We start from the raw sequence: 19,379 nt of genomic DNA, 5'->3' as shown, positions 1-19,379 counted from the left end.
CCATTGGCCTGCAACACTGACCGCCACTGTCACCTTGATGGAGGACTTCCTAGCCGCGGAAGCACCGGTGGGCCCAGCTGGTCGAGCAGCCCCACCAGGGACGGGATGCCCAAACTCCGAGGAGAAGGCGACACTCACCCGGGCTGCAGCACCACCAGGGCGACCGGCTCGAGCCCCGACTCCGGCCCCGCGGAAGATGTACCGGAGCCCTCCTAGGGACAACCTCGGGGCCTGGCTACGATCCGGATGAGCCAACCTGGGGCCCTGTTTTTCCTGCGGCGAGAAAGGCCATCTCCAGTGGGACTGCCCCAGATGGGAGTGCACCTGTGGCCAGGTCTGCTCCGGGGAGGCTCATGCCCGCCGCCCACAGGCCGCCAAGATTACTGTGCCCGTGGTTGTTGAGGGGTACCCGACAGTGGCCCTCCTCGACTCAGGCTGCGGACAGACATTGATCCGTGAACACTTAGGTCCCCAGGCCGATGCACGCCTGGGTGAAATCCGCCTGCAGTGCATCCACGGCGACGTACGGCCTTACCCCAGCGCCCGGGCCCAACTGACGATAGATGGGGTTACCCGACAGATGGTCGTGGGTCTCGCACCAAGGCTGGCATATTCGGTGATCCTGGGCCGGGACTGGCCCGAGTTCCCGACCGTCCTAATCCAACATGCCGAAGGTGGCCCGGGCCCCGTATCAGCCTTGGAGCGGGAGACCCCGGAGACTGAGGAAGACAAGCGGGAGACCCCGGAGACTGAGGAAGACGAGCGGGAGGCCCCAGAAACTAGGGAGGATGAGCAGGAAGCACCTGACCCCATCGTCGAGATAAAGGAACGGGAGGATGTTTCCCCGGGAGGGGTGGGAGATCCCTTGACCCCTACAGACTTCTGCCGGGACCAAAGGGCCGACCCCACCCTCAGCCAGGCATATAAGCAGTTGGCCGCGGTGGACAGGACCATCCTTGATCCAGGTTGGGCGGCCCAGTGGCCGCACTTTGAATTACGGCAAGAGCGCCTGTATCGGGTTGAGAGAGACCCACACGCAGGGAGCCCCAGACTCAACTCCTAGTGCCCCGATGTCACCAACAGGCGGTCATGAAGCTGGCCTATGATGTCCCGTCTGCCGGACACCTGGGTCCCAAGAAGTCCCTAGCCAGGATACTGGGATGCTTCTTTTGGCCGGCTATACACCAGGAGGTAAAAGATTATTGCAACTCCTGCCCCTATTGCCAGTTGGCTGCCCCAGCAAGAACTCCCAAGGCGCCGATGGTCCCGATGCCGTTAATCGAGACCCCCTTCGAGTGCATGGCCATGGATATGGTGGGACCCCTCCCCAAGAGCGTTGCGGGGTTCCAGTACATCCTAGTGATGCTGGACTATGCCATCCGGTTCCCCGAAGCGATTCCCCTCCATAACGTCACAGCCCACACCATCGCAGGCGAGCTGGTGAAGGTCTTTGCCTGCGTCGGCTTGCCCTAGGAGATCCTCACGGACCAGGGGACCAACTTTACCTCGCGGCTGTTACAGCAAGTGTGTGGACTCCTGGGGATTAAACAGCTGCGGACATCAGTGTATCATCCCCTGACCGATGGGTTGGTTGAAAGGTTCAATTGAACCCTGAAAGACATGTTGCAGAAGTTCCCCCCCAGAGGACCTCCGCCAGTGGGACCAGCTACTCCTGCCCTTGCTCCTGGCGGTACGAGAGGTCCCCCAGTCATCGACCAAGTTCTCACCTTTTGAACTACTATACGGCCACCGATCCCGGGGCCTCTTGGACCTGATGAGGGAAACCTGGGAGCAAACCCCATCACCCGCCCTGGGTCTCCTAAAATATGTGCTCCAGCTCCAGGAGCGTCTTAAACAGGCTGGGACCCTGGCGCGGGCAAACTTGAAAGCCGCCCAAGAAACGCAGGCCCAGACTTACAACCGGGACACTTGAACCCGAGACTTTCAACCCGGAGATCGGGTCCTACTCCTCCTTCCCTCCAGTGAGTCCAAGATCCTGGATCGGTGGGAAGGCCCGTATGAGGTGGTTCGAAAGGTGGGCCCTGTTACTTATGAGATCCATCAGCCTGACCGGCAAAAAAGGTCCAGCGGTACCACGTCAACCTTCTCAAACCCTGGCGGGAACGAGAAGGTCTGTTGATCAATCCCTTCCTACCAGAACCTGAGCTCAGACCCCAGGTGAACCCTGCCGAAGACCCCGAGGGACCCCAGCTTGGGGAGACACTGACAGAGGAACAGCTCAAACAAACCCGGTGCCTCCTTCAAGCGTTCTCCTGGACTTTTACGGCCCAACCAGGGTATACCTCCCTGATATATCATCGAATTCAGACTGAGCCGGGGGTGGTGATCCGGAGCGTGACCAGGCCCCTGCCGTATCACCGGAAGCAGATTGTTGACGAGGAAGTACGAGCTATGCTAGACCTGGGGGTGATCGAACCCTCGCAAAGCGAGTGGCATAGCCCAGTCGTCCTGGTGCCAAAGCCCGATGGCTCCCAACATTTTTGCATTGACTTTAGATGCATTAACGCCATCTCCAAGTTCGACGCCTATCCCATGCCCCCAATAGATGAGCTGTTGGCCCGATTAGGAGAGGCCCGCTATATCACAACCCTGGACCTAAGCAAGGGATATTGGCAGATCCCCCTAGAACCAGCCTCCAGGGAAAAGACCGCGTTCGCCACTCCTACGGGCCTATACCAATTCATGCGGATGCCTTTCGGCCTTCACGGGGCACCCGCCACGTTTCAGCGTTTGATGGACCGCCTCCTCCAACCACATCAGGACTATGCGGCAGCCTATCTGGATGACGTAGTCATCTACAGTCACCAGTGGGATATAGAGTGTCACACCCAGACATTTCGCTTTTCAACCATGTCAGTGCAAACATGAGAATTCCGTTGCATGACGAGCTGCAGAACCCACCAAAGACAAGATTAAAATCCTGCATCCCTCTATGAAACCATGTTAAGACCCTTACATTCAACTTTGAAACTGGAGCTCCATGGAGAGCCACATGGAGCATTTCAACCACTCAAAATAAACAGCTTGTTGTTGACCCAGCTGAAGAACCACTGGGTTTTGATTTATGTCAGAGAGACTCGTGAAGATTGAATCGGATCAGGATATCTCATGAGAAATGTGGACAAATCCTCTTTAAACTGAAAATGAGGCAAACACTTGTATGTGACTGTGGTCACCAGGCACAAATGATGAAACATATATCTGAGTGTCTCCTTCGTTCTTTCACCAGGGGCCTGAAGAACATTCACCAGCTCACCGCTGCGGCAATATGCTGGATATCAAATCTAGATATGCATTTGTAATCATTGCTACCTACCCAAGCCATATGAAAGAAGAACACTGGATCTATAAGGTAGGTGTATGATCCATAGGTTTCTTGCATATAGTTGTTTGTAGGGTTCCATTGTTGAAGTTGGTGATGGTGTCCAGGAAGTTTATGCTAGTGTGGACGTGTTCTAGAGAGGGTTTAATGGAACAAGTGGCAGCTGTTGAATTTATGGTGGAAATCTATGAGGGAGTTTAAATCATCTGTCCAGAGGATGAAAAACAACATTGATGTATCTCGGGTATATCATTGGCTTCATGGTGCATTTGTCCACAAATTGTCCTTCAAGGTGACCCATGAAGAGACTGGCATATCGGGAAGCCATCCTAGTACCCAGGGCTGTTCCTATGGTTTGGACAAAGTGATTGTTGTTGAAAGTAACATTGTAATGTGTGAGGATGAAATGCATGAGTTTGGCAATGTGTTTGGGGTCGATATCTGATGGCTTTCCATTCTTGTAAATATTTGAGGCAGGCAGCTATGCCGTCATTGTTGGGGATGTTGGTGTATACAGAAGCGACATTACATCTCAGACACTCAATGACTCACTCCAACACCATTAGAAAAAGAGAAATTCTGGAAATTAGACACTTTGTGCTCTTGAAAAAATAGGTTTTGTATAAATAAATAAATATTTAATACCGCATCCACACTTCTTAAAATAATATTGATGGGAGAGCTATGATTTATATATGTCTAAAAATCCCAAATGGCAAAATATAATTAAAGCCAGAACTGTTGAACAAATAAACCTGTTAAATACACAATATTACCAGGCAAAATGGCTATGCGTTTATCACTTTGCTACTGTAATTACATTGACTGCTGCTCTTCAGGCATATATTAATACCTTGCTTACAATACAGAGGCTAAGACATAAATTGCAGAGCAGAGACTTGAAGGAAGATTGTAGTCAGACAGAGAACAGTAGTAGCAAGCATTTTATATTGAAAAATAAACTCCTAGCACTGGATTTGACTGCTATTTTTACTGGGAGATTCCAGTTTCTTGCAATCCCAACAACCCAATTTCTCCAATATGGTAATTAATGAAGTATCAGCTTGGAAAGCCTATCTAGATGGGATTTACAAAATACTACAGGTCACTTTGCCCTGGCTGGGATTACAAAACTAGCTGGACTCACAGAAGACATTCAATTTATCTTGAGACAGGAAAGGAAAAACACCCCGTCAGTTCTATTTTCTGTGTAAATAAGACAACTATTTTAAGGGCTCTCAGCTAATTTCAGCCAGGGTTCTCTATAATTATTGATTGGCTGGAGTGGGTGTGTTAGCTATTAGAGGCGAACGAGGTCAGGACATTCATTCCCATGGGCTGAACTTTTCTGAACCTGGAAATGAAAGAAGAGACTTGGAAGTGACTTCTGACTACCTGAGACAAATGATGCCAAAACTGTCTTTACAATTTGTATGCTATATTTAGCAGTGCCTGGCTTTTGAAGGTAGGAGCTGTTAAATATTGTCCTTGAGACAGAAAAATTACAAAGATTGTGATGTTTTCTTGAAGAAACTCATGGAAAGATTTTCAGGTGGCACTTTATCTTAAGGTTCTATTTACAAATGGTCTAGAAAAGCTTAATACATGATGAGTAGATGTTATAGGCACAATTAACATAGGTTATAGATGCTTGTAAGTACATCAGTAGAAGGTGTTATGGATGGTTGTTGCAAAGCCAAGCATTCAAAAATTACGAAAAGCCACTCCGTGTTTATCCATTATCATAAGTCTAAATATATGATCATGTAATGTTTTGCTCATGAGACCCCACATCACTCTGAGCACAGGATGGATGGTGCTTATTGAATGGGTAGTCATTTGACATTCTTTTTAAACCTCAGTATTCAAGGTGTGGCCCTATGCATTATTTACTGCACACCATTCAAATGGTGCACTTGACTGCAGAATTATTAATTTCTTCATGGTGCTCTTACTGTAATATGTTAGTGCATTACAAACATTAATGAATTTATCTTCACCACATCCCGGCAGAGGAAGGGTGATATTTATCCCCATTTTATATATGGAAAATTGAGGCACAGAGATTATGATAAAAAATATCTACTACTTTTGGTGCCCAATTTGAGATTCTCAGGATCTGATTTGTCAGAGTACTTAGCCTTTCAAGGTACTTCATATGATCAGAGCAGCATGCTAGTTGACCTCAGTTGCACGTATAAATGCTCAGAACATCTGTAAATTAGAGCCCGTGTCAAGCAGACATGGAAAGCAAGGCACAGATACTGACCACGGGTACAACATTTTGATTTACATAACTTGTTCAGCATCACACAGGAATTCATGGCAGAAACAGGGATAGAATTCAGTTCTTCAGGGCAGTATTAATCAGGAGATCATCCTTTCTTTTCCTGCAACTCCAGCTCACTCAGTATAGATGCTCCAACTTCTGTGACAAATGAAGCAAGGATCCCAGTGCGTTTCCCAGATATTTGCGGGACATCAAAGGAGTGCTGAGGCTCAGGAATCCTGGGTTCTATTCCAGGTTCTGAGGCAGCATATGCTGTAGTGCTTCGAGAGTCTTCCACTCCTCTACCCCCAGACTCTTCATGTCTCCTTCTTCACCTATCCTCCCTTCCCTAGCTATCATCCCTGTTACCAACACTCCATACCCACTACCAACTGCTGCTGTCCCTTCCAGCTCCTACCCATCCTGACAGGCCTGACTTCGGGCCCTGTCCCATCTTGCTCCTATTCTCCACACACACAAAAAGCCCTATGCAAAATTATGAAATCTCCCACTAGGCCCTACATCTTCGGTTCCCACACACTTCCACAACCACCACCCTACGCACCAATCCTGAAACCATCCCTTTCTAGTGTTGTGATTTTGGGGAAGGCTACATAGCCTGATAATCCCTCCTTCATTTTCAGCAGTTGGCTTGCTTTTTCCTATCTACTGTCTTCAGAGGCAGACAGTAGGCCAGTTCCCCCACCAGCAGACTCAGGAGCCAACCTACTTCATTTCTAGAATCTTTAGGTAACATCTCACTTTTCTGTCTGTTCTCCTTGAACTCTCTCCTTCCTTTCCCTCATAACCTGAGTTCTTGACTCCCACATGATCTCTCTCTCCTTCTTCCCTCCCTCCCTCCCTCTGAAGCTCTCTTCTTTTCCTTCCTCCTCTTGGCAATGGCTCACTTTCTTGATCTTCTTGGGAGCAAAGAATTTGCATGGTCCTTTGTGCCCCATGTCCGTGTGAGCAACAATCACCTAAGAGCAATTCAGTTTTACACCTCAAAGTCTGAAACACAGAATTCAGAAGGGTTCTGGGCTGATTTTTAGCTCATCTCTCATTTTCAGAAATGAAAGAAGTTAAAAATATGTCATAACTTATATCACTCATACACACTGTACATCTATAAGTCGGCCCAATTCCCCTGTCATACTCATTTTACACGAGCGTAACTCCATTCACAAGTTAGCACTAATGTAAGTGAGAAGGGAATCAAGCCTACTATGTTGACAGGGAGTTTCTTTGTGCACTGACTAAGGCCATGTCTACACTAGCACTTATGTCAGAAAACTTTTCTTGCTCAGGGGTGTGATAAAATACACCTCTGAGTGAAATAAGTTTTGCCAACATAAGTAGTCATGTGCACAGTGCTATGTTGGTGGGAAACACTCTCCTGCTGACATTGCTACCGCCGCTTGTTGAACTGGTTTTATGTCGACAGGAGAGCTCTCTCCTGTCGGCATAACACAGCTACATGAGTGCTCTTACAACAGCACAGCTGTATCGATACAGCTGTGCCACTGTAAGTGTAGACATGGCCTAATTTTCATGTTGTTGAGTGACTTTAGTACTGTGAGTATTTCTTGTTTCCTTTAGACAACTTAACTTACTGTACGGAAGTTTGCTGAATGTTCATGTTAGTAAGGCTTATGCACCCTCTAAAAATGACTTCAACTGCATACTTTACATTATAGAATCATAGGACTGGAAGGGACCTTGAGAGGTCATCTAGTCCAGTCCCCTGCAGGACTAAGTATTATCTAGCCCATCCCTGACAGGTGTTTGTCTAACCTGCTCTTAAAAATCCCCAATGATGGAGATTACACAACCTCCCTAGGCAATTTATTCCAGTGCTTTATCACCCGGACAGTTAGGACGTTTTTCCTAATGTCCAACCTAAACCTCCCTTGCTGCAATTAAAGCCCATTGCTTCTTGTTCTGTCCTCAGAGATTAAGAAGAAATTTTTTTCTCCCTCCTTGTAACAACCTTCTATGTACTTCAAAACTGTAATCATGTCCCCTCTCAGTCTTCTCTTCTCCAGACTAAACAAACCCAGTTTTTTCAATCTTCCCTCATAGGTCATGTTTTCTAGACCTTTAATCATTTTTGTTGCTCTTCTCTGGACTTTCTCCAATTTATCCACATCTTTCCTGAAATGTAGCACCCAGAACTGGAGACAATACTCCAGTTGAGGCCTAATAAGCATGGAGTAGAGCAGAAGAATTACTTCTCGTGTCTTGCTTACAACACTCGTACTAATACATCCAAGAATGATGTTCTCTTTGTTTTCCAACAGTGTTACACTGTTGACTCATATTTAGCTTGTGATCCACTATGACCCCCAGATCCCTTTTCGCAGTACTCCTTCCTAGGAAGTCATTTCCTACTTTGTATGTTTGCAGCTGACTGTTCTTTCCTAAGAAGAGTACTCTGCATTTGTCCTTATTGAATTTCATCCTAATTACTTCAGACCATTTCTCCAGTTTGTCCAGATCATTTTGAATTATAATCCTATCCTCCAAAGCACAAAGTCCAGAAAGTAAGGGTACTCATGTATTATGGGAGGTTTCTTTCACTGGCTGGCAAGCTGCTTTCTTTTCATTACATCTAGTCACCCTGTTTTTGAGTGAGCTGGGCTTGGCTTTGTTAAGGCATTTTCAGTGTTGATCAGTTGTGTGTTTCTACAGTCCTATGGATGGTCACAGCATTAACTGGTCTTAGGCAATTAACATCTAGCAAATAAAAGAAGGTTACCCTGTCATGATTTCAGGACCTGATCATGATTTCAAGAACCAATTCTTGAGACCATCACTGCAACCTATGAAATAGTGTGGCAGTTCCATTTACATGAAGGAAACAGGCTGGAAGGACAGTTATCTCCAGGGTGGGTTCTCAGTTAAAGTTTGATATAACTTGGTTTCACCTATAATGCGGTAAGATTTTTTTGTCTCCTGAGAACAGCGTTATATCAGGGTAGAGGTGTACTGCTACTCTTTTAGGACCAGATTTTAATAACTACACTAACATGGAGTAATATTTTGTTTGAAGCGTAGTTCTACTGAAACTTGGGGAGTAATATACTTCTCATCTAAAAAAAAGAGATTAAAATCTGACCCTTAATTACCCTTAATTGTTATGGACCATTCCTGAAGTTTTTAAAGCTGTAGAAAGTATTTTTAGGGCACTTGTCATGTAAATGCCACAGAAGTAAGTTTGACTTCAATAAGGATTTGCTAATGACTGAGTGAAATTTGCATCAGTACTTCGGGATTTGGTCCCTATGACTGTAGATCAAGAAATCTGCAGACATTTAAACTCAAATAAGGTATCAGTTTGTGGGATGTATTTTGCATGCAAGATCTAGTCATGTAGATTTATTTTCGTCTCTGCAAGATTTTGCAAATCTCTTACTGTAATGCCTTGCAGGGAAAAAAATCATATTTTTTCAACTGTTTCTAATATAGAGAGAATATGGCGCAGATCTTCAGATGGAATAAGTCAGCATAGCTCCACTGACTTCAATAGAGCTACATTGATTAACACCAAATGAGGATATGAGCCCTTGAATTTAATCTGAACAAGATATATATTGGTAATACAAATCTGTTGGAAGATATAAGGAAAAACAAGCTTACTTTTAAGGAGCTCAAACAGAAATGTAAGGAGAAAAATGTCTCCAGCAGAAATGACACAGTCAGAGAATAACATAGACCACTGGAATAACAACCATGCTGTCAAAACATAGCCAAAGGACCACAGTTTGCAGAGAATTACAGTATCATTATCAGTGACATGAGGAAAAAAAGATAAGAGCAGCTTAACTACTGCCTGTCAATGTCTGCGCCTAGTTCAGCACCCAGCTTAAATAGTACTCAGGCAGCTGCCTGTGGATATACCCAATATTACATGTTAATGTAAAAGTTAGACTGCCAAGTTAGGGTCCCACCACACACACTTTTCTTTGTTCTCTGAAAGGAGCCTACCAGAAACTACTTTAAACTTCTTCGATGACATTCACTGTGATCCCGAAAATGCATGTAGTGGCATGATTCACAACTATGTTAATTTCTGTTGTGTAATAGAGAAGGAAGTAATCAATTAGAATTCAGAATACCAGTAACCCTTAATGTTATTTTTTTTTAATTCTCTTCTTAATTCTGACCTTGGTCAAGTCCCTTCATCTCTCTGTAGCTCAGATTCCTCACCTATAAAATGGATAATAAATAAATACAGTGATAATAATACTAGCATATTTTATATAGGATTGGCAGGATATTTTAATCTTAACCAAATCTGAGAGGCAGTGTGGGTCAGTATTTAGGGCACTGGATAGGGACTCAGGAGATCTGGGTTCTATTCGTGGCACTGTCCCTGGCCTGCTGTGTGATCTTGGGCAAGTAACTTTCACATCTCTGTGCCTTTCTGTTGTGTCTATTCAGATATTAAGCTTTTGGGGCCAGGGACACTTTTTTCATTCATGGAGCCTAGGGCTATCATTTTACAAAGCATCCATTACAGTTACTTAACTTTTTGACAGCTATCAACTCATTTTTTAAATTTATGGTTTTTAATATGCAAAATGTTTTGGTCCAGACCCACAGACTGTAGCTGGGCCTAAAGACTCCCGAAAATCTATAAAGGCAAATAATATGAAGTTTACAGTTTAACTATGTGCTAAAGTGATAGACTATAAGGGCTCAGAAGGAGAACTTATAGTCTCTCATGAAGAAAGGAGGTCAGATAAAGGATTGGTTCAATACTAGAAAATATTTACAAAACAGAAAGAAGTAAAGTATTCAGAGTTAAAATAAAAAGGACTATTCTTAGGCCCAACATAAAACTGCATCTGTTGAAACAACTCAAGTTCAGAGCCGTCTGATAGGGCATCTTTTGTTGCTCAAGTATGGCAGTATCTATCCATGCCCTCAATAGATAGATGAAGGGCCATTGCCAAGACCATGAAGGAATTGCATTTAGATGTGTAAGTAGTTGGTACTAGACCATAAAAATAAACAGGTGAAATACAGATTTAATGGCTTGGACTGGTAATACTGGTTAATTTGTCCTCTGACCATTTTATAAACTGTCTGAAACTCAAATTAGCAGCTCATTTCTGCTAGTAAAGAGCACAGTCCTTTGAGGTGCCGACTTGCTCTCTGTTTTCAATGAATACATAATGTACCACACAGCTTTCAACTATGACAGATGCATAAAATCATCTTATTACTTCCTGTGAAAAGCTCACAACCAACTTGAGAAGTTTCCAGTATGCAGAATTAAAGCAACAGCATGGAGAGTTTACAAATACACAATATTCTTTGGGGGTGGGGCGTGACCAGGAACCAAATGCCATACCTAGTGGCTATTTTCTGTTTCAGAGGTTAAATCCTGGCCTTATCAAAGTCACTAGCTGAGCTCCCATTGAATTCAGCAGGGCCAGGATTTCAGCCCAGATTTTTAGTGCTGTGTAATGGGACTGACCTATTTGGTAGGACAAAAGAGCTGAAAAAACGTGCATACCTCAGAATTAGGTTTGTTTCTAGCAAGATTAAATCTTCCCCCCCCCCCAGTGGGGGGTTGTGTCACCACCTGCCCTACACCCTTGGGTGCCTCACAATGCTTTGCTGTGGTAGCTTCCAACCTGGGCTGCTCACAGACAGCCAGAGAGCTCACAGGTCACACTCTGAGTGTCTGTGTATAGCTACAGCCCTGGTCCAGCAGCTCTGACTCCAGCAGTCTGTCAGTAGCACTCCAGTCACAGTCTGGTTTCCACCATCCTTGGTTACTACTTGCAGCGTGACCCCAACATATTCCTAGTCCTGAATTTTCCTAAAAACATCTGTTCTGCACTGTCCAGCCCTCTCCTGGACAGTTCAGATATCAAAGGTCCATTGCCCCATTAAAGGTCAATATTCACCTGTTTGCTAGTTCATTTTAAACACAACACTGGACTGGTTTAGATTAAAATTAAAACAAAGAGAGAAGTTTTAACTGAATACAAGTATAAGGCATTAAAGTCAGAAATGGTTACAAGAGAAATAAAGATAAAGCACTTCCCAGTAGCTAAAGCTTAACAAGCTAGTCTTGGTTCAAGGTAAAATCCTTACCACAAGTTCCCAGCAACAACACTGACCAAATTCCCAGGTTAGGCCATCCCCTCAAAGTCAAAGGGTTGATTCCTTTGTCTTTTTAAGTGAAAGAGAGAGAGATACGGATAGGTGACTTGGGGTGTTTTTGCCCATCACTTTCATAGTCCCAATCACCCTTGAAGTGGATTCTTCTGAGGGTTACCACTCAAAGCAAACTTTATTCAAACAGTAAAGAAGGCAACATGGAATCTTGTGGCAAAGGTGGCCCCATGCTCTTTCTTCTCTCCTGTGTATGCTGAAATGCAGATTTGCCTTGTCTCTTACTGTCTCAAGGACTCTGTTTGCTACTCATATGTAAATTGAGGTAAACAAAAATCAAGATGACCCAGTGCTTGGAGAAGATTAGCTCATAGATGATGGAAAAATAGCTGGCTGAAGCTGAACCCAAGCAAGACAAAAGTGATGCTGGTGAGCAAAGAGAAGCATTCTGAAAGATCTATAGCCACAGTACAGTCTCCTGTGGTTGAATGTACATACCTCAGTTTGTCAGGTCAGTCCATGGTTTAGCATTGCTCTTGATTCCTCATTGACATAGGCTCTCATGTAGTAGCACCCATGAATAATGCTTTCTATCATCTTTAGCCGGCTCCTTCCCATCCTGGCAGACAATGACCTGGTCTCAGTCATTCACGCCTTTCTCAGATGGACTACAGCAATCTGATATACCTGGACATGAAGTCTTCAACACTTAAGAAACTCCTACCAGTACAGAACACTGCAACACTTCTCCTCAGCAACACTGGTTACCACAAGCACATCAAACCGGTCTTGTATTCTCTCACTGGTTTCCCACAGAATGCTGAATCAAGTTCAAGGACTCAGTTCCTTATCTTCAGGTTGATCCATGGCCTAGGATATCTAAAAGATTGTCTATCTGTGGGACAAAGACCATGGTCCTCAAGCATAGTGGAACTCTCAACAATAAGGGTAAAGCTCATCTGTATGGAAGACAGAATTTTCTTGCGCGCAAGTTCAAGACTGTAGAATGAACTTCCCTAGCAACTAAGGATCATCACACGCCTCATCATCTTGCGCTCCTAGAGCAAGACACATTTCTGTGACCTTGCCTTCTTTAACAAATACATTGCAACATGTATATTTTAAAACAAACAAAAAACCTAAAACCCTACCAAACAAGACAATCCAGTGTATACTATTCTCCTCCTGAGGAGAGGATGTGAGAACAAACATGTGACAGATGTGTAATCAAGTTGCTTAATGCACTACTGGACAGAGGTCAGATACTACAGGGATGAGCACAACACAAGATCTTATATAGAATTCTTATCTAATATACATGTGATAGAAATACTTAGAATTAATTTTACCAGATACCTTACACTAACAAACAGACCCAATCTATTAGTTTTAGTGGCATATATTCCCTCCTTCAAATGTATACATCAAAGCACAGGATGAATCTGGCAACAGACAATCTGACCTGAAAGTCTCACTTTCCTGCTGCACAGATGTTACACGCTCATTAATATGTGAAGGCATTTCTTAACAGTAATAAAACAACTCCTAACCTGATGCTCAGCTTTGCTCTGTCTTATGGAATGAGTTAAGACTATGTTGCACAAATATATAGCAAGAGAAAGAAGAACTGCATTATAGGAATGGATATATTTATGCATTTCTTCTAGTGTATATAACACCTCCCCATTGCTCTAGATACAACATTAATCAAAACTGACAATTGTCCAAAAAATATAAACCACTTAACAAAGGTGAACTGTCCAATCAGAATATAACAGCCTAGGTCATATCCCAAAATAATAATAAAATAACCCCAGTCAGTTACCACCCACTCTTGATCAGCTGTCAATTAAAAGCCTAAGGGAAAAAATAGATTTAAAAACTCATTACAATTAATTATCAGCAATCAAAATTGTATCATCTATGAGCTGACTCTTCTTTATCTTATTCTTACTACCCCAAACTGCATCAATTCTGAAGAACTGTGGGAGAAAGGCAATTTGTACTTTCTGTGTAAAAACAAACAATATACCGCAGCTCTCTACTGTTATGGTATTTACTTTCACTTTTGCAGCTTACTGTTGTGAGTTTTTCCCCTTCTCTTCACTCATGTCATAATAGATCTACCACTATAAAATATACTTCAGAATTGTTCATAGTATGGAGTGCACCACATACACACAGTGAATTTTTCCTCGGGGAGTGCTGTTCTTTATTTTTTCCATCACAGGCTCAGGGTGAAGATATAATGGGTTGTGCGTGCATTAGCAGTCATGTTTGTTTCCCCAAAATCTGTGCTTCAACCCTAATTTAGCATCATTACCAGAAAGAACCCATTTGAGTGGATGAACCAGTTTGGCTAAAAACCATGACAGAAGAGATCCTAACAAGGAAAGCTGTCTGATGGTGGAGTGCAAGGAGATGTCAAAGATCCTAAAAAACGTATTGGAGGCTATAGAGAGAGACTAGTAGACCTTTGGAGAAGAAGTCTAGAGCCACAGGTAATTAGAGGTAAATCGGTTTGCCAGGGAGAGGAAATCTGGATGGTAGTTTTTTAGAGTGGGACAGTGAAATGGAAGAAACATCAGAAGATTTATTACTCATGTTGTGGTAGCATCAGGCATCCGGACCGCATTGTGCTTGGCATTATGCTCATATGTATTATAAAAGAAGCAATCCATGCCCCAAAGAGCTTTTAATCTAAGTAGATTGTTTCTAAGTTTTTATAAGATTCCAAGATGCTGGGGTGGGGTTTCACCAGTCATCAAAAGCAGGACTCTGTCCTGTTTAAATGAACCTCAGTCCAAGCTGAGAAAATTGAAAGGATTGGTTTTCTGTAGTTAAGAGAGGAGACAAAGTAGTAAAACACAAAATAATGAATTGCATAAAAGAAATAGATGAAGTGCTACTATTTACCCTGTCATAATACAAGAACAAGGGGACATTCAATGAAACTGAAAGGCAATAGCATTAAAACGGATAAAAGGATTTTTTTAAATAGAAAGCATAATCAATCTGTGAAACTCACTGCCACCAGATGTCATTGAGGCCAAGAGCTTAGTAGGCTTCAAAAATGGCTTAGGCGTTTGCATGCATAATAAGAACATCCATCATTACATTAGAAATGATTAAATAAGGTTAGGAATATACAAGCTCATGCTTCAGGGTATAAACTAAGCCCCAACTGATGCTAGGAAGAAACTTCCCATATGGGCAGGTTATTCTGTAACAGTTCACCAGTTTCTTGCACCTTCTTCTGAATCATCTGGTGCTCCCCACTGTCAGAGCCAGGATATTGGACTAGATGGACCTGATGCAGTACGACACTTACCATCTTCCTGTTGTCACACCAGAATTCCTTTGGTCGGTGAGACACTGTTTTTTCCAGCCCTCACAGCAATACCAGAGTGCAACATCCCGGCACGTATTTTGCTGTGGCACAGCAATGAGAGATTGTGGCCCTGGAGCAGGTGGCTCATTTCACTCATCAGGACTCCATGATAGATGAGAAGTGAGGCAGCTCTTGAGAGAGCTGTTTCAGGCTGGCAGTACTTCAGTCCATTCTGATGTTTCTTGCAAAGATCTGGCAGGATCGAAGCATTTAAAACAAAAAATAAAACAAACCAACAAAGCTCCCCTCCACTTTGATTTTGCCCGCTATAGCTCTGAGAGTCGTGCCCGAGAGTGAAAGAACCAGGTCACTGAAGATTAGAGTCTGTTTTGATGTAGGATTGCTGGAATAGGCTCTGGAGAAAAGTGAACAGTGAGCATGAGATTAAAGAGCTAGCATAAAAGCAGATATGCAGGCTTTAGTCCTACAACCTAGGACACAGTCCCAATCAGACATCATGCATTATTATTCCCTTGAGACAGTATGGGGCAGTGCCCCACTGGGCTCCACTAACACAGCACTACTCTCATTAGATGTGCGAAGCATTATTGAGCATTACCAGCAAATCTGAGGCTAGTAGCACATTCAGCATCTAAAATCATTAGATGTGAGAAGACATCTATAGCTTCTGGCACCTACAACATTATAGCAATAGGCCCGCTTCTAAAGTCTAATGCTAGGGGGAAAGAGGAAGGGGGAGGGGGTGAGGAAGAGAATAGCAAAGGGAATGGGCGAAAAGGGAGCAAATATGGGGTGAGCAGAGATTGTACAACAGAAGAAGATGCAAAAACAGAGTGAAGACAATACACGAGCAATTGATATCAAGAAAAACAACCAACATTTATCCCACAATAGACAGCCCATGTTATCTAAGAAAACAAGCCAGGAAAACCAATGCAGGCAGTGGGAAGGACCAGTTGTGAAGGGTAAGGACAAAGGCACTTGTCATATATTAAAACTTGGTCTCACAACCTTTACTTCTAAATCTTTGGCCTCTATTTTTGGTACTGGTGGGGCGCTCTTCTACTGAAAACATTCTGACATGGACCGTAATGGCCATTAGCCAGGTCTAGAAAAGAAAGCAAATATTTTGCTCCTGACAAAACCTGGACGGGACACATTGATTCCTGGTGTAATGCCATTGACTTCCATGAGCTTACACCACTGAGATGATTTAGGCTCAACCTGTTTGCACAGAACAAGGGCTCAAATGAACCAAGTAATCACATCAACTGAGACCCCAGGCTATGTGTAAACTATGAGCTGGAGGAGTGGTTCTTCTGCTTGTGTACACCCACACGTGCACTAGCTCTCAGTGTCAAGCTAGCATGTTTCTAAATAGCTGTGTAGCTGAGGTAGTACTGGTAGAAGCAGTGGAGGCATGGCTGAGCCATGCCGACTGTGACCCAACCTGAAATAGGTGGGTACACACCCAGCATGGTTCAGCCGTGCCACCGCTGCTGCTAGGGTCTGTTCTAACTTAAAGCAGCCATCCACAGTCACAAGTGGACTGCTCTAAAATATCTCAAGTGCATAACTCTCCACAACTCCCCTTCCTGCCCCCTCCCACTCCTGTTCATCCCCATCTCCCCCATCATACCCCTACACTAGTTGCTGGGGTGGGAAAAGTCAGGGGATACCCTTGGTCTGCCTTTCCCAGCTTGTGCTGGGAGTATTCCTTGGTGACAAATGTAAAAGTGTTGCAGCGGAGCACAAAACTGAGTTTGGGGTTTTTTTGGGCTCTTAACTCCATTAGAAAGGGGAAATGGCTTTATCTAAACTGAGAAAGTAAAGCAGTGTAGCTTAGCCCTATGATTATCCTCTGATGGGTAGCAAATAATTGTCTCTGAACCAGAATGCAGGACTGCTGGTCTATATAAGGATTATCAGGAGGCCCAAGTGATGGGGGGTGGACTCTTGACTGGAGTAGAAAATCTCATCTGACCCTTTTTGAGAAGATTCCAAACACGCACACAAACCTCTGTGCATGCAGCACATGTTCTCAGCCCGTGTGTTTATAAAAAGAATCGTTACAATACTAGTGAGGAAATATCCTTTCTTGCAATATTTCAGCATTTCCACATCTGGTCCAAGCGGATCTTACAAGTACGTAGGCATGCAGTAATGAATGGGAAAGGGAAGTTAACCAAACTTTTTTCAACATTGGGTTCAAGTTCTGGGTGAAGGTTCAGGGGAAGGGCAGGGGTCCCTGTTTTACCCAAAGTAGTTCGAACATCCCTTGTAAAGAATGAAAACGGCTGTCTAAGGTAGTGCTTTAAGCTGCCGACAGTTTGTAAGGCTAAAAAAGTTTAAACAATTAAATGAACAAGCATGTGTTTTTCCCACCCACCAATGTATATGATGACTATAAAGGGACAAACTGCATATCTGGCAACTGAAGCTGTCAGTAGGACTGGCTGGAAAACAGGAATTCTATTTTGTAGTTCTTGTTCTGCATTAGAAGGACACTCACTGGGGATTTGGGAGATGCAGGTTTCCATCCTGACTTCAATCAAGCAGAGCAGGGACTTGAGCCTGATATATTTATATATCAAGTGAATTCTTTAACCACTGGACTAGTCTAGGGTGGACTGGTGGTTGGCTGGCTAGGTCAGTTGGTCTCTCTCCCATCTACATCATGTGTTCAGATAAGAGGGATATGTTTTTGCTAAAAGTTTCAGTTTCAACGAATCAACATTTTCCAATGGAAAAGAGATTCAATGGAAAATTCCCAACTAGTTTTAGCTGTGTTTTTCAGGTGTTACCTAAGGGTCTGTAAGGAATTTTTTTAAAATTGCAGTTATCATCATTAGTAAGCTTAAGAGTAGTTGGAATCACCAATGAAACAATATAAACTGTAAGAGGTCCAGTCAGGTGCCTCCTGCTGGGCACCCACCAAACTGCTCTGCGTGTAATCCAAAACTCTGGACTTCTAGACCCCTAAGTGGCTTAGGTCTCAGCAGCCCTGGGTCTCAGCTAAGGTGACCAGATGTCCCGCTTTTACAGGGACAGTCCCGATTTTGGGGTCTTTTTCTTATATAGGATCCTATTATTCCCCACCCCCATCCCGATTTTTCACATTTGCTGTCTGGTCACCCTAGTCTCAGCAGGCTGCATTATTGTTTCCGCCCTTGGTGTCTCTGGCACATTTCCTGGGCACAAACCCAATCAGTTACTCCTTTATGGAAATGGTGCTCCTCAGCCCACCAGTCTTGGGTCCCCAGGACCAGCACTGAAGATACCTCAGTTGCTTAAATACACCCTGTCCCAGAATCTCACTGAAAGATGTGAGTCTTGTGGGCTACACTATAACTCTCTCAGGAGGCACATGTAATTGTGAAGCAAATAACACATTCACACACTTTGCATGGCAGTCTAGCACATTTGCTCTTTTTACTTAAACATATAAAGCACAGGAGAGTACAGGTCATTTAGAAAACAATAAACACTGTAACCACAATGGTCCTCACCAGCTCACCCTTCCCTTAAGAGATCATCTAGGTTAAGAAAAGCAGGCAGAATTCCCTGCCTCTGCAGGCCCTTGCAGGCTGGAACGTTTCTCTCTCTTCTTGAGCTAGAGACAAACTGACCTAGGTCCCCAGATAGCGCACCTCCTCCCTTTCCATAACTTGTAGCCCCTTTTATCAGGTCAACGGGTGACCAGAGTCCTGCCAAGTGACTTCATTACCAAGGCAATCTGCTAAACCGGTTCTCCTGGTTGAGAGCCAATCTATTGTTTAGAGCTATTCCATTTCTGTGAGAGAGCACTTAACATCATCAGCCTGCTTTTTTTTTTCCTTTTGCCACCAGCCTTTGGAATCTCAGTACAGCATGGAGGCAAATCAACAACAGAGAAAGCAAAAGGCTGCACATTCAAAATGGAGTTTGCTGCTGGGAAAAGACACATACAAGGAGGCATTCATGACTTAGCAGTTTTCATAGTAACACTTCATAATCTCAGCTAGAATTCATAAATTAGGACAGCCAGATTCCCAATTAACAAAAGCCCATTGGAATCAATAAGAGTCTTTCTTTTGGATCCAGAACATTATGCTCTCCTCTCCAGCACTGCCAAACGTTGAGCAACGGAGTTTATAATTGAGGGTGGAATTATGGCTCCGTTATGAATTATCTTCCGTCTGGCCTGCTCTCCTGAGTCGTTTTTACTGTAAACTAAATTCTTTGCAAATCACTGTCATTCATGACAAGTCATTACTGTTACAATGAATCAATGTTGGGGGAGA

The sequence above is a fragment of the Gopherus flavomarginatus genome, chromosome 2, assembly GCF_025201925.1.
Source record: "Gopherus flavomarginatus isolate rGopFla2 chromosome 2, rGopFla2.mat.asm, whole genome shotgun sequence".
Taxonomy (NCBI): domain Eukaryota; kingdom Metazoa; phylum Chordata; order Testudines; family Testudinidae; genus Gopherus; species Gopherus flavomarginatus.
The sequence above is the reverse complement of the archived record's forward strand: the minus strand, read 5'-3'. Positions refer to the sequence as shown.